Below are 17,483 nucleotides of genomic sequence, written 5' to 3' on the forward strand. Positions count from 1 at the left end.
TCCTAGGGACGGCCAAAATTAATTTGCCTAGGTAATGGATGCTTTAAAACAAGTAATAAAAAAGAAATGAATGGGGAAAATCTGGTGACATCTTTAAAAGGAGCTTTTTAGGCAGCAAACAGCAATTGCAACACAACAGTGGCCATGCACACATCAACCTATGCACCTGCCAACTTGCCGTCCCAGTGCACCTGTGGCCCAGGTGCCCTCGTTGCGCTTTAGGCGCAGCAACATGACACTGGAGGCCCCCAGGCCAGCGCGCCCCTTTGCTCCCCACCACCCCTGGTGGGGGGACTCACAGAGGAACCTGCACCCTCCTTGCTGGTGCAGTCCACCAGCGGAACCCAGGGCCCAGGAGCACTTCTTGGGCTGGGGTTCACCAGAGAGGCAGTTCCAAAAGCAGAAGAGGAAAAGGGGCAAAGCCCATGACTCCACCTGGATTCGCTGCTGGCTGGCGTACCAGCAGGAGAGATTCCAGTCTCTACTGCAGACCTGAGAACCAATTCCTGGCAGATTGCCGAGGGTGGGGCCAAAAGGGTGCTCTTGTCCCTGACGCAAGCTTGTTCCTAACTTGCAAGCACACCTCAGTTCCACAAAATTCTAACCTCACTTTCAAGACCTGCCACAGGCACCGCTGTTTATTGTTATCATTCACTAATTTTTTGTTTTAAACCCACAGTATTATTTTCCCACTGTTGCCACTCCTAAATAAGTAAGATTTTATTGTGGGGGCATTGCACCAGATTTGGGGGGCCAAACTTCCCCAATCTACCTCCCTACCACTCAGCCTCTTACTTATGGGGTCCTATAATCCAAGGTACTTAAAATTTCTCAAAAACACTGCTGGCTCTTTAAGTGCATCTGGGGGCACTCCTTTTTGAGTATTGGTGTGTTTGATTTAGTGTAAAAAATGTAACAATTATTATGCAATGTAAAGTTTTGCTTATCATTTAGCCTTTTCTCTGCAACAGTATACAGCATGAATCACATTAAGAGCACAGCTTGGAAATTACAACCTTGTTAATTAACATATTTTCCTTATGTCTTCTGTGAGTCATGATCATATGAAACCTGCTGAGAGTCAGAAATAAAGGACACAGCACATGCCTTTTCTAAATGGAGATAAAATATATATATATATATATATATATATATGGATTCTCCCTCCATCCCAGTTTCTACTGGGGATTAGAGAGTAGTACTATAAAAGTGTGCAACTACTATAGAGATAGGAGCATACCAATGGAAAAGGTTGCTAATTTGATTTGGTTCAGTGCTCCATCAATTCAGCTAATTAGCAACAACAACAACAACAAAATAATAATAATAATAATAATAATAATAATAATAATAATAATAATAATACAAAGTGCAGAAATCTAATGACTGGTCCCTTTTGCTGCCAGGGAGCAAGGCATAAGTGAAGTGTGGCCAAAGATGAAAGGACACAGGTCGAAGATGACGGCCAGTGTCCCATATTGGAAGGAAGGGCCTAGAATTTCCAGCTCTCCTCCCTTTCACTGAAAGGGAGGTGAGCTAAAGATGTCTCATGGCCTGCCCCATCTTTGGGGTGGGCATTGGGGAGCTCCCCTTCCAAGGTTGTGGGATTCCAAAGAACTTCCTACCAGGATTAAGTCCACCTAGCAGTTTCTTCACAGTTCAGTGCCTTTCTCTCACTTCTCCAGCTGGCCACAGGACTCTGCCCATCGCTCCCTAGTCCACAGACAGGAGGGGTACTGAAGCAGGAATATCTTCCCAAGCTTCCTGGAGCTAAAAGTATAAGTATTCCAGCTTCTCCTGTCTTGTCTCTAAACAAGTGTCTGGGCCTTTAAAATTTTTGAAGTGCACCCCCCTACCCAGCCTTACCATGAAAATATAGGAAATGGGGAAGTTATCCTATTCTTATATAAAATTTACGTGGAATCTGATAAAGTGCTTTGGACTTGGGGTCAGCTTCTAGTGGGAATATGAATATGAGCTCTAAATAAATGCTATTTAAATTTAGTCATATGAGCACTGAGAAGAGGCGTAATGATGCAGTTGTTCAGAGCTTGGAGTCTGAAATAGACTGCTACGTCTAAGCCCAAGTGTAGCCATTTTTTCATTACATGTCTTAGAAAATTGGTTAGCCTTTCTTTGCCTCAATTACTTCAAATGCAAAATGACATTAGTAATAGTAATAATAATAGTAATTATACCCAGCTCATAGAGGATCAAATGAATTAATACATGTAAAGTACTTAGAAGCATGCCTGACACATAGGAGGGATTCCATCAATGTTAACCTGTTTATGATCCCGAAACCTTGTGTGCAACAAGGACAGAGGACTGGGGAGGGTAAGTGGAAGGAACCTGGAATTTTGCATTCCTAGGCTGGCTCCATCACGTATTAGTTGTGTGGGTATGGAAAAGTTTCAAAGCCATTTCAAGTCCAATTTTGTACACTTGTAAAATGGCAATAATAGAAGTATGTATTTCATAGGATTGTGGTGAGAAGTAAATGAAATATTGTATAAATTGCCCTGATCCATAATGAGCTATCCATAACTATTCCTTCTTTTATTTCTGTGGCTCTACTTCTTATAAGCTACATTACTTTGGGCATAATTCATTCATGGAGTGGGGGAAAGGGAGGGAAAGTAATACCTATTGTTAGAATTGTTGTGTAGATTCAGTCAAAGAATGACAGGCACTTAGAACAAGGTTGGGCAGATAATAAATGCTCAAAAACATTAGCTTACTTTTTTCTATCCAGAGATGTTTAGATCCAGACGCTGGATTAGGGGACAAGACAGAAGGAAAACAGAGAAGAGGTGCCCAGTGGTGAAGAAAGGAGCACACAGACTTCATTCAGGTTCTCTGGGAAGCTCTCTCCTCAGTGTCCACTATTTATTCCAGGTCACCTCCCAGGCTTTGCCATATGTTTTAGTCCACTTGGGCTGCTATAACAAAAATATCATTGATTAGGTGGTTTAAACAACAAACATTTATTTCCCATAGTTCTGGACACTGGGAAGTCCAGATTTGGTGTGTGGTGGGAGCCCACTTTCTGGTTCACAAATGGCTATCTTCTTCCTGTAACTTCATATGGTGGAAGGGAGCAAAGGAGCTCCCTGGGGACTCTATTGTAAGAACACTAATCCCATTCATGAGGGCTCCACCCTCAGGACCTAATCACCTCCCAAAGGCCCCGCATCCAAGTACCATCACACTGGGGATTAGGCGTCAACATATGAATTTCAGGGAGATGAAGACGTTTCGTCTATAGCACGAAACTAGTTCACTCTATGACATGAAGGAGAGATTTATTGGAGATGGGTCCAGTGTTTTTTCCAGCCCTTAACCAAGGGCTGTAAGCCATACAGGGCACACGTAACCCAAAGAGACTGAAGCATCTTAACTGGAGATGACATGTAGTGATCCTTGGGCCTTTAACGGTCTTCTGGGAGTCCTATGTTTCTGCTATCAGGCTTATTGATCATTGAAATCTACCTTCTAGTCTTTGTCACTTAGCTTGAGAATCTGACACTTGTTAAATCACACGAGCCCTTGGAAGGGTGAATACTTTCAAATTGTCTTCAGGTAACATTTATCCATTTCTTCACCAGTATTGATAGAGCATCTGTTTTGAGTTAAGGTTAGGTACTAGAGTCCAGGATATGGAGATGAACAGAGCAGACCTTGCCATTCCTCTTTACAGACCTCAAATGCATATTCTGGTCATTTACTGGCATTTATTGTGTAGATTTTGTAGTGCTATAGGCAAGAGAACCTAATGGTACTGGATTTTCCACGAAGGCAAGACCAACCAGATGAGAGGAGTGAAAAAATGATACCAAAAAGACCCTTCTGGACATCTCTCTAGGGCTAACTGGTTTTTCACAAATGGCTGCTTAAATTCCAAGTGGGAGTGGGAGACACATTTTTCTTCTGCCAGTTTCCTAAAGTTTCCTTATTGTATCACAACATATATCATACACTTTTTTTTAAGATTTTATTTATTTATTTGACAGACAGAGATCACAAGCAGGCAGAGAGGCAGGCAGAGAAATAGGAGGAAGCTCCCTGCCGAGCAGAGAGTCCGATGTGGGGCTCCATCCCAGGACCCTGAGATCATGACCTGAGCCGAAGGCAGAGGCTTTAACCCACTGAGCCACCCAGGCGCCCCTATATCATACACTTTTAAGAGGCAAAGCTTAGAGACTTACTCTGTGGCCTGAGGAAAAGAAATACCCTTTTGCTTGGAGAAGGTACTGCTTGCTAAATGTTTAAGCCTAAGTGTTTCCCTCCATAGGATTTTGAAAATAGTTTCTAAATTGATGACATCAAGGAATGAGATGGTGATGGAAGAGATGACAGAGAATATATTTTTATTACAAATTTTAAAATGTTTAAAAAATATTTAGATGTGAAATCTCCTTAGTTGCCAAATTCCTGGTTCAGTTTTCTCCTTATTTTCACTAAAATTGAAGGTTTTTCTAAAGAGAGAAAACAGTACTTCTTAACATACAGTCCTAGATTTTTGCCTTATTGGTCAATGTTTTAGGGCTAATACAGGACATATTTTGGCCATAGGTGTCTGAGAAAAAAAATCAACAATTTTACTTTCTGTGAAAAAAATCTGTTTTTTTTTTTTTTTTTAAGGATGAGGAAGGATAGAAATGAGGACTAATTCCCTAGAAAAATCTGACAGGAAGACTGCCCATGGAATATGAATACTTGCTTCCTAAGCAGAGGCAGGCTACTGAGCATTTTAGATCCACTGATTACACAATCTGTTATAATGTAAGCAGATATCAATTTTAAGCTCAAAATGGAATTTCTTAGTGGGCCATGTGTAAAAGCTCTTTCCAAATGAAAAATAAAAATCTGATTGTGGTTAACTGTGAACTGTTTTAGCTGAATAGAACTATGAAAGAGATTGATTCAGGTAGAGAAGTTAACTGGTTTTCCTTTTTTTTGTCATCTTGCCATTTGCGACGACGTGGATGGAACTAGAGCGTATCATGCTTAGTGAAATAAGTCAATCGGAGAAAGACAACTATCATATGATCTCCCTGATATGAGGACATGGAGAAGCAACATGGGGGGTTAGGGGGATAGGAGAAGAATAAATGAAACAAGATGGGATTGGGAGGGAGACAAACCATAAATGACTCTTAATCTCACAAAACAAACTGGGGGTTGCTGGGGGGAGGTGGGATTGGGAGAGGGGGAGGGGGCTATGGACATTGGGGAGGGGAGGCGAACCATAAGAGACTATGGACTCTGAAAAACAACCTGAGGGTTTTGAAGGGTCAGGGGTGGGAGGTTGGGGGAACAGGTGGTGGGTAATAGGGAGGGCACGTTTTGCATGGAGCACTGGGTGTTGTGCAAAAACAATGAATACTGTTATGCTGAAAAAAATAAATAAAATGGGAAAAAAAAAGCAAAAGTAAGTATATGTATGTTAGTTACCTGATTAATCCAGGGGGGAGGTCTCAGTTATGCTGGTGATTGTACTGGCATTAAAATGAGAATTAAAACACTTTTTTATGTTAAAATTACGGTTTTACTTTAATGGAAAATAACCATTTGGTTATTTGTAGGCAAGATTTTAATTAGCACTATTGTAAGAGAGTCAGATTCCTGGAGGGCACCTGGCAAAGAGCTCTGGGGCCTTCGATACATTTATTCATTTACTTAACAGATTCATTCACGCCATATCATAAGGTTTATAGGAATCATGCAGATTATTTGGAACTAGCATTACTGCTAATTTCCAAAGAGAGGAGTTTAGGCTTTGACTTAAATTCCTGGAACATTTGTGTGGCTGCTATTTTGAATTCCAGAGATACTTTTGCAAAAGGTAAAAGGGCCTTCAGAGAGACTCCCTATCCCCACCCCATCCTGCAGCTTCTATTCACTGATAGAATTTTGAAGTAACATTAAATAATTTATAATTTTCAGCCACATTTAATTAATTTTCCACCTCATTACTGTTTACAATTGCTACTTCATATTGAATAATGACTGCGTTTGTTTGTTTGCTGCATACACCGCTATGGTCAGAATAAAAGCTGCACATTTGCAAATATAAAGAAGTGTTATTTAAGGAACCAAAAAAGGGAGATGCTTCACTTATTCTGTAGACTCTTATTGCATAATTGAGAATTTTCATAACAATATAAAATAGAGGTTCTTAACCTGGAGTCTGTGAATTATAGGTCAATTCTTAGGGTGCAGGGTCTCTGAATCTACTGATATTGTAGGCAGAATTTCAAACGCGTGTGCATATATACTTTTTACTAGATTTTTCTCACTTTTGTCAGAATCCCCACAGTGTTCAAGACTCAAAGAACCAATTAAGAACTATGCTAAATTTTAAATAAAAAATCATTGAAGATACAGGTAATTTTTGAAAGCTGCCATAGAATTAATTTTCTCCCAAATGATAATTTAGGGATGTTGGAGAGCAACTCTCCAAATAAATATATTTATTAAGTGCTTATTACAGCAAAGAACCATTTTACTGTGCACTGCCTTGGTATAGACTTATTGTAGTATTTAAGGCATGGGCTTTGTTCTGTTGAATAATGGCAGCTATTTGTAAAATTGATGATGTAAAAAAATAGAAGAAACTTACTATTTCACAGGGAATCAAACATTTTGGTTATCAACGCATTATCTTACATAACTTAATAAACATGGATAAGCAAATTTCCAGCAATTTAATACCATGTTTCTCTGTCGCTTTTGCTTAGCAATTTAGTTTCCCAATTGCTTTCATACCCTCTATCTTGTTTGATCATCACAATTATATCTTGATGCATATGTGGCAGGAATTGTAACACTGTTGTCATAGGTAAGCAATGTGAAGTTGTTGCATAAGTTGAGCACAGCTAATAGGAGCCAGATTTGTTGTAGGTCTTTTGTCAAAGTGTGTGTGTGTGTGTGTGTGTGTGTATGTGTGTGTTATGGCACTGCAACATGTTGCTTTTCTATATGTCAACAATGGCAGGTATTCTTAACCTAATAATTCAGATTATGTTGTTTATTCCTAGGACTCTTGCTATCACTGTACAGTTAAAAATAAAACCTCTTGTGCATTAAACCTTCTAATAATTTGGATTCTAAATAAGGTGTTATAGGCTGTCACAATATTATTGTCTAATAATAAAAGTAGTTGTACAAGTCAGGAAATGAGAGATGGTGGCAAGGATGCAGAGAAAGGGGAACTCTCTTACACTGTTGGTGGGAATGCAAGCTGGTGCAACCACTCTGGAAAACAGCATGGAGTTTCCTCAAAAAGTTGAAAATAGAGCTCCCTATGACCCAGCAATTGCATAAACGTAGTGATCTGAAGGGGCACGTGCACCCGAATATTTATAGCAGCAAGGTCCAGAATAGCCAAACTATGGAAAGAACCTAGATGTCCGTCAACAGATGAATGGCTAAAGAAGATGTGGTATATATATAAAATGGAATACTATGCAGCCATCAAAAGAAATGAAATCTTGCCATTTGCAACAATGTGGATGGAACTAGAGGGTATTAGGCTTAGCAAAATAAGTCAATTGGAAAAAGACAATTATCATATGATCTCCCTGATATGAGGAAGTGGAGATGCAACATGGGGGGTTATGGGGGTAAGAAAAGAATAAATGAAACAAGATGGGATCAGGAGGGAGACAAACCATAATAGACTCATAATCTCACTGAAGGTTGCTTGGGGAAGGGGGATAGGAAGAGGGTGGTTGGGTTATGGACATTGGGGAGGGTATGTGCTATGGTAAGTGCCATGAAGAGTGTAAACATGGCGATTCACAGACCTGTACCCCTGGAGCTAATAATACATTATGTGCTAATAAAAAAAATAAAAATTTTTTAAAAAGTAGTTGTAAATCACAGTTCATTGTATACCATATGGCATGTTTCAGGCTCATTTTTAGTCATATCAATAAAGTCAGTAACTTTATCACCTAGTCCCTAACTTATCTAGGCTAACACTTTCCTGTGTTTTGTATGTATGTCACATACAATTTTAGAACTTTCCACCACCCAAAATATCCCTCGAATCTATTTGCAGTTACTCCTTATTCCAAACCCCAGGCCAAGAGAACCACTGGTTTGCTTACTGTTTTTATAGATTTATTCTTCCTGGAAGTTTCAGATGAATGGAGTAATATGCTCTAGTCTTGAGAATATGGCTAGAGGATCACCTATGTTATAGCATACATTCATATTTCACTCCTTTTTATTGTTGAATAATATTCCATGGTATGGATGTGCACATTTTATTGGTACACTCATCACTTGCTGAACATTGCATTATTTTTAGTTTTTTACTAATATTAATATCAGTGCTGTGAACATTCATGTGCAGGTCTTTTGTGGATATTTCTCATAGGCAAGTAGATATCTAACAATATAATTACTAGGATATATGATGAGTGTATGTTTAATATTTCAAGAAACTGCCCTGTATTCCAAAGTGACTGTACATTTTACATTTCCACCAACAATACATGAGGGTCCTGGTTTCTCCACATCCTTACCAGCTCTTGGCCTTGTCAGTCATTTTGACCATAGCAATTCTAGTTGACATGTATTTATATCTCATTGTGCTTTAATTTCCACTTCCGTAATGACTGTAATATTGAACGTCTTTTCAATACTTATTAGTCATATATATATATTTTTATAAGATATTTATTCAAATCTTTGCCCATTTCTTAATTGGGCTATTTATGTTTTTATTATTGAGCTGAATAACTTATTTATATATTGTGGATACAGATTCTTTATCTGATACATAACTTGATAATTTCTCCCACATAGTGGCTTATCCTTTAATTTTCTTAACAGAACCATTGAGCAGAAGTTGTTGATTTTGATGAAGTCCAATTTATTACGTTCATTTTGGGGAACTATGCTTTTGTTGTCTCTAATCAATCTGTACCTAACCTCGAGTATCAATAATTTCTTGTGTTTCCTCTTAGACATCTTATAGTTTTAGGCTTTATATGTAAGTCTGTGATCTATTTTGAGTTAATTTTTGCATTTACTATCAGGTAAGATTTAAGTCCTTTTTTTCTTTTTTTTGTTTTTTGTTTTTCTTTACATGTGGAAATCCAATTGTTCAGCACTATTTTTTTGAAAAAAAATCTGTGCTATCTCTACTCAATTGCTTTTACACCTTTTAAAAAATCAGTTGTCTGTAAATGTTTGAATCAATTTCTGGACAGTCCATCATGTTTCATTGATCTATTTATCTGTTTTTATGCTAGCCTCACACAGCTTTATTGTAGCTGTACAGGAATTTTTGAAATTGGGTAATGGAAGTCCTCCTATATTATTCTTCTTCGTCAAATTTGCTTTGGCTATTCTATGTCCTTTGCATTTTCATACAATTTTAGTGTCAACTTGTTGATTTCTTTTTTTTTAAAGAATTTATTCATTTATTTGACAGACAGAGATCACAAGTAGGCAGAGAGGCAGGTGTGGGGGGGGGAGCAGGCCCCCACTAAGCTGAGAGCCCTCGATCCCAACACCCTGGGATCATGGCCTGAGATAAAGGCAGAGGCTTAACACACTGAGCCACCCACGTGCCCCTCAACTTCTCAATTTCTAACAAGTTTTCTGGGATTTTTGATCAGGATTGTGTGAAACCTATAAATTCATTTGGTGACAATTTGTTTCTTATTAGGTTTTCTGATTAATGAACTTGGTACATTCTACATTTATTTAGGTCTTTAATTTCTTTCATCATTGTTTTGTAGCTTTCAGTATACCAGTCTTTCACATCTTTTGTCAAATTTATCCCTAAAAATTTCATATTTTTAGGTACTATTGTAAATGACATGAGTTTTAAGTATTAATTTCTGATAGGATTGTGCTAAAATGTTTAAGTAATATTTTTATGTATCCTGTTGAATCCTGTAATTTAGGTAATCTCACTTATTAGTTTTAGTAGTTTTTTGGTGATTTCATTAGATTTTCTACATAGTTGATCATGTCTGTGAATAAAGAAATGTTAATTATTCCTTTCCAGTATGGATGCCTTTTATTTCTTTGTATTTCCTTATTGCACTGGCTAGACTTTCCAGTAAAATGTTGAGTAAAAGTGGTTAGAGCTGATGTCCTTGTCTTGTTTTTAATCTAAGAAGGATACTTAGTCTTCACCGTTAATATGATGGTAGCTATAGGCTTTTCACTGATGTTCTTTATCAGATTAAGAGTTCCCTTCCATTCCTACTTTGCTGAGAGCTTCTGTGAGGAATGACTGAAATTTCATCAGATGTTTTTTCTTCATCTATTAAGATGATCATTGTGGTTTTCTTTCTCTTCTCTTTTCTATATTTTCTAGTTTGATAATACAGTGGATTATATTGATTGATTCTGAGATGTTAATCCAACTTTGCACTCTTGGGATAAACTAGTTGGTCATAATGTATTATACTTTTTAGATATTGCCAGGTTCAATTTGCTAAAAGTTTGATAGAAAATTTTTATTTATGTTTATGAAGGATGTTAGTCTATATTTTTTATTATAATTGTTTGGTTTTGGTAGCAGGGTGTAGTATGAGTTGGGAAATACTCTCTCTTCTTTAATTTTCCTGAAATTGTTTGTGTAGAATTGATATTATTTCTTCTTAATAATATTCACTGGTATGCCATTTGGGCCTGGAGTTTTCATTGTGGGAAGATTTTAAACTACAAATTCAATTACTTTAATAAAAGATAATTTGAATTATTGAATTCATTCAATATTCATTCAATATTGAATTATTGAATTCATTGAATTCATATTGAATAATTATTCATGTTATATTTTACTTTTTGGTTGATCACTGATGGTTAGTATCATTCAAAGAATTTGTCAATTTTTTCTAAGTTGTAGATTTTATTGCCATAATGTTGTTTATATTATTTATGTATTAATGTTCACACATCATCTTTTTAGTATCTATAGAGTCTATTGTTACTAATCCTTTATTGATCCTGATATTGATAATTGTGTCTACTGTCTTTTTTCCCCTCATCATTCTGGCTAGAGGTTTATTAATTTTACTGATTTTCTCAAAGATCTAGGTTTAGGTTTCATTGATTTTTCTCTGTTGGCTTTTTGGTTTCTATTTCATTGTTTTTCACTCTGAAATTATTAAAGCCTTTATTCTGCCTATGTTGGGCTTAACGTGATCATCTCTTTGTATTTTCTTAAGATGGAAGCCAATGATGAATTCTATTACCTTTTGTGAAAGAGTCTGAAGAGGACTGAAAATAAAATCTAAAGAGGACTTTATTTTGTCTTCTTGTTGGATTCTGGGCATAAGATTCTAGGTTAGCAGGACTTTTTATTATATTTTAGTATTTCAAAGATGTTGCTCTACTTTAATTGTTTCTGATAAGAAGTTGATATTATCTTTACATTTTTTACTCTGTTGGTAATGTGTCTATTCTCTGATTACTTTTAAGATTTTCCTTTTATTACTGGCTTTGAGCAATTTGATTATAATGTAAGACTTGGTGTAGCTTTTTTCATATTTCTTGTGCTTAAAGTTGATTGTGCTTCTTTGATATGTGGATTTATAGTTTTTAACAAATTTGAAAACATTATTTTTTTCAAATACTTTTTCTTTTCCCTATTCTTTCCTTCCGTTCAGGGATTTTAATTGAAATTATCCCATACTCATTGATACTTTGAACATTTAAAAAAAATTATTTGTTCTGCGTTTCATTTTTGTTATTTTTTATTGCTGTATCTTCAAGTTCACTAATCTTTTCTTCTGCAATGTTTAATCTGTCATTAACCCTATCCAGTGTATTAGTCATCTCACATATTATAGTTTTCTCCAGAAGTTTGATTTGAGTCTTTTAAAAAATATCATCTATGTTTCTTCTTAACTTTTAAATATATGGAATTCAGTTATAATGACTTTTAATGTTCTTGTCTGACAGTTTTAACATGTTTATCAGTTCTGGATCAGTTTTGATTGATTTTTTTCCCCTCATCATAGATTCTTCTTTCCTTGCTTCTTTCCATGACTAATAATTTTTTATTGGTTCTCAAGCTTTGAATTTTATCTTTTTGGTGGCTAGATATTTTTATATTCTTATAAATATTATTTAGGTTTATTCTGTGATGCAGTTAAGTTACTTGTGAGCAATTTGATCCTCTCAAGCCTTCCTTTTTAGATTTACTATGCAGAACAAGACCATTTTATTCCAAGACTAGTTATTTACCACTACTAAAGTAAGACTGTATCAGTACTCTATACAATACCCTGTGAATTATGAGAATTTCCCATCTGGTTGCTATAAGAAAACAGAGATTTTGATCTGATGTGAGCCACATGTACTGTTCCCTTTAATCCTTTCAGGTAATTCTTTCTCTAGTCTAGAGTAATTTCCTTATGCTCATGCATTAAGTAGCACTCAACTAAATATCCTAGGGGATCTTTTGCAAATATCTGAAATTCTGTCTTTGTCTATATCTCTGCTAATACTCTCTCCTCATAACTAACCACCTTGGTTTTCCCAACTTAGAAAGTTGGCTGTCTCCTTTGGATTCCCCCTCTCTACCTCATGTCCTGGAATCTTTTTCAAGGTAGTAAAGTAGGGCAATTACAAGGTTCACTCCATTTATCTTCTATCTCTCAATGGTCACTGTATTTTGTTGCCTAAGGTCTAGTCTTTTGAAAAACATTTTTTATATTTTGCTCTTTTTTTAATTAAAGGGTAAATTTGGCCCTCAATATCATCAACTTTGCAAAGCATAAGTTCCTCTCAATCTTCTTTTGTAATAAAAGTTTTCTTACCTTCCAAGAGACAAGAAAAAAAAAAAGGCTTATTTGGTCATATAGTTTGATACATACACATTTGCTTGCTAAAGACACAATTTTCTAAGTTAATCTCTTGAGGAGTTTTCTTGATCAATTTTCTTTTTTTTTTTTTTGATCAATTTTCTAAACAGTGACAAAACATCTTTTCTTTAACCCCTAGTGATCCTTTTAAGAATACAACAATTTAATTGATAACAATCATTTTATCACACAGTTTTCAATTAGTCCTAGCAGTCCTTTCTTTTCTCTGCTTTTCTCCTTTGTGACTCAATTGCAGAGCTGGCTAAGAAGCTCTATTCTTCTTCTGGCAAGGATGCCTCTGTGCAAAGGTTTCTGGGGATGACAAGCCTAAATATGGTTCCTTCCAGCTACAATTTAAAGTGTTGAGTTGAAAAGAGAGCCTAATTCATTTGGTTCTTGGTCTCTGTGATAGCATATCCTCCCCTAAGCAGTGGGAGAGTCAAGGTCAGCTGCAGTTAATCATCGTAGGATTTGAACTTCAAAAAAATGGAAATAGAAGATTTTCATAGAGATCCCTTATATCCTTTTGTTTCCTTTCCAAGACTTACAAGAGCATTTTTATTTTTTTCAATCTCAGGATAGAATGAAATCATTATTCAGTCTTATCCTAAGAGGGTAAGAATCTAGCTAAATATGCATTTAAAAATATTTCCTTTTCTTAAATGTACATTCCTCAATGGATTTTGTGAGGATTACTGAGCTCCTGTTTTTGTTTTTCATTTTTCCCTTTTTGTAAAATATACTAGGCTCCTTAGAGGAAAGTAATTCAATAAAATACTTGTCTAAAGTGTGAGGTTTAGAAGACATCTATTTAAGAAAGCTAGACAAGGAGAAAAGGGAGGAAATGACTTACACATCAAGGATTCTTCATCCACTCATTTTGTGGATGAAGACTTACTGGCAAATCTATTACACCTGCAGAGAAGGCTTTGGGCTCTAGGCCATGTAGACTGGATTCAAATCCTGGTTCTTTCCTTTACTGGCTGAGCAATCTTGGCCAAGTTACATAATTTTTCTCTATCTCTATTTCTCCATCAGTAAATGGGAGTGTGGTAGCACCTCTTTTATAGGTTTGATATGAAGATAATTCAAGTTAATATTTATAAAGCACTTAAAATAGTTCCTGGTATCCAGAAAATACTATATAAATATCATATAAAATATGCATTTTAAAATATATTTACTGGGAAGTATAACCATTTGTTGACCCAACCAAGTTCACCCCATGTTCGGAACTGTCATTTTATGCAAATGTTATGAAGGTTGAACTCTATTGGGAAATGTAATTCAAATATCTGTAGAAGCACTTGCATAGGAAAGTTTCTTATCTCTACTACAATAAATTAACAAAGCCTTTTTTCATCAAAAATGTATTGAGGGCTTCCTGGATATTGGGCACAATGCAAGGTGCTAGGAATTTAAAGATGAAAAAAGCCTGAGTTCCACTTAAGGAACATTGTAGTTAGCAGACCATTATGTGGATCATTTTAAAACAGTGTACGGATACAGAAACAAGAATATTTCTAAGAAGTGCCAGATAAAATTTTCTAACCCAGGTTGTGTGTATAGAGGCAAGGGTTTGGAAAGTAAGTCAAATAAAACTTGCTGGAGTTGGTGAGTGTAAATCAATCAAGCCATTTAGGAGGGAAAGGGTGTTCCTGGCAGAGGGAGAGAAACAGCACTGTGGTTCAGGGTACAAAGTAAGTCATATGTTCAGCACCGCTGGAGCTTAGTAAGAAAGCTGCGGCTCTGCAGTTTTGGGAATATTACCCTTTTTTGCTAACAGTTTTTAACAGTAGTCTCTTTAGATAGGGCAGCATTATCTTTAAAGAGCTAATAAGCAAGAAAGAGACAGTGGTTGCCAGGGTGGAGGCTGGGTCCTGCAGGTTGACCATATCCTGTTGGATCATTCTAGATTCTGGAACTGTGCTCAAGCTCTGAAGTCCAAGGTGCAATTATATTACATCTTTGACAGGTGAACTGAGTCCCAGAGTTGGTACATAATAACTAGATTCATAAGAAGCTGATTTTCAACCTGATATCATATTATGAATACACACAGAACTGAATCTTACACATGGTAAGATTTGACCAACCTACCACATGGTCACAGTGTTTTCAGTCCCCGCCATGTTGGGAAAATCCACTTAGGAAATCAGATTAGAGATCAGAATGCTGACTGGTCATCAGTCAGCAACTGAACAGAGATCATAGACATTCTTGGGGGACATTTCTAACAGCCTAGATTAGTGGAGTACTCACTCTTTCTTCAATCTGCAAACATCTCTATCTCAATGACATATATTGTTCCATGAGTGTGAGAAAAAGCAGCTTTTTCTGGAGACAACTGAATAAAATTTGATAATTTATTGCTTAATAACTTCATAGTTTTAGAATTGTGCAAACAATGGACTTCTTTTAACATGACTTTATCTCTGACTGTTACATTACAATATCATTGACTTGGCAACAGGTTTCTCTAACACCAGATTCAAATTATGTATGTTGTGTTGTATTAAAGAAACACTGTGATCTTCTTGAATGGATGTGGGAAGGAGGGGTTTCTTTTGTTTCTTTACAAAAAAAGTATTACAAAACCTCTCCCATTTTAAGTTACTGGTACCTATTGACACCATTCCTCATCTGTTGACTTTTTGTTAGATTTCAAAGGAAAACTTTTTCTTCATCTCATCTTTCAATTCAGAGGACTTTTTTTTTGGTAGCTGACTGCTTCCTAATTATAGTTTTTCATGTACTGCTAGAGCCAGGCAATGAGGGAACTGCTTAAACATGCATCTCTGGGTAAGTGGAGAATATTAGATGAAAGCTGAGTGATAAAAACCAAAATGCAGTGAGAAAGTTACTGTACTTCATTTGCTAACTTCTGAAGTAGAAGAGAAAACGTGAATGTACTATGTTTTCATTTTTTTCCTTTTTTTAATGTGCAATTATTTATTTTTAAGTACTCTTATATGAATGCCCTTATTTTTGGATAACAGCAAGGCATTTTATTATCCACTCTTTCCATTCCTTAAAGGTTTCCACAGGTTTTGGTAAATTCACATTATTCTCATGACTGTAGTTTGTACTGACTTCAAGGGTGTACACATTCATCATCAGTCTACTTCACCAGCACTGTATACACTGCAACTTGTGTAAACAGATAAGACACAGGTTGAGGGGGTGCCAGTCAGCTTCTTCCAAGTGGCTGGAGTCTTGCATTAGGCATGCAAGCTACTGGCAGTGTTGAAGTTCAAATATGTGCCAATCTCACAGGTTAAAGTCTTAGAGGAGTGAAACAGCAGAACACTAATCACTTCAGGAATATAATAGTTACCAAAAACTGAATAGTCACTTGCAGATACTTTCTACAGCTTGTTTACTTTGTCTTCATAGTGTGAGCTATAAGCAGTCACTGCCATACCTGGCAAAGCTGAATATCCCCATACCACCTGCCAAAGCGGCCTGTCCAAAGACAAAATTCCAGGAGTCTCTTGGGTAAGGTCATTCATTATTATTGCCACAATAAAGAAAGCATCTCCAGGTTTCTTCTTTTTTAAGAACTTGGGGATGTGCCCTGCTTGAATATGTAGGTTTTATGTGTTATCATTGACTCTAAGGGAACACCTTCTGATAGAGACAGGAATGAATTCTCGGAGTTCTACTTTCAAGCCATAGAAAAATAGTTCACAGTCACCCTTGAGCTATTTAATATTTCCTCACTGATAATTCTTGTGTTTCCTAGAAATCCAATGCACTGTGTATAAATACTGCATTTCTCTGGAGGGAATGCCTTTCCGTAAGGATCACTGAAAAATTGTTCAAAGTCTTGGGGAGCCTCAGGATGAGAGATGAACCAATCTGACTGTGAATGCAAGTTAATGGGTCCAAAGAGGTCATTGTCTGGCTTGAAGGCTTCATTCAGCAATTGCCGTTTGCCAGCATCTAACTTATGCTGTGACACAAGTGTTGGGTTTTTTGAGATGAGAGCTGTTTTTAGTGTCTGTTCAGAGTGCCTTACTATTTGCATAATGACAGGTCTCTTCCATTCACATCGTGTTTCTATGTAGAGCTGTCATCCTTCCTTCTGAATGTGTCGAACAGCTGTTCTACCGCAAGTCTTTAGGGAGGAAGGCTCCCATTGGAGTTTTTGCCATACAAGAATGGACATGCCTGGGCCTGGGTGACAAAGTGCTTTGAGGAGTGCGTTCACCCTTGCCAGGCCTCCATGCCAACCCCCTCTTGCATTGGCCCCTGTGTGCCTTATATTTTCACTTCTTAATTCTTTCTTGTTATGTCACTTAGGACAAATCAATTCCTTGATCTCATCAACATTTTCAAGTCAATCTCTTGCCATATGAAATCACTGAATACTTTATATCATTTGAATTTTGTAGCACTTTAATCAATAAGTCAGTAACGGTTCCCTGAATCTGGCAGTATAATATCTACTCTATAGGACAAATAATTATCTATAAAAAAAAAATCACTTGGGAGACAAGATACAATGCATGGAAAAATATCAAGTATTTTTTTATTAAAAATTAATGTGTAAAATTTGTCTTACTAGAAAATAAAATCATGCATTTTGAAAAAGAACTATAATGAGGATTTAGAGCTGTTAAGATTTAATGATTT

General features: G+C 36.5%; 1 pseudogene; it reads right to left on the reverse strand.

Moving 5' to 3' along the window:
- Nucleotides 1–15,827: 15,827 nt before the first annotated feature.
- On the reverse strand, nucleotides 15,828–16,900 carry LOC123941215 (annotated as a pseudogene).
- Between the last annotated feature and the right edge of the window lie 583 nt (nucleotides 16,901–17,483).

The sequence above is a fragment of the Meles meles genome, chromosome 5 (genome assembly GCF_922984935.1).
Source record: "Meles meles chromosome 5, mMelMel3.1 paternal haplotype, whole genome shotgun sequence".
In the NCBI taxonomy this organism is placed as follows: Eukaryota; Metazoa; Chordata; class Mammalia; order Carnivora; family Mustelidae; genus Meles; species Meles meles.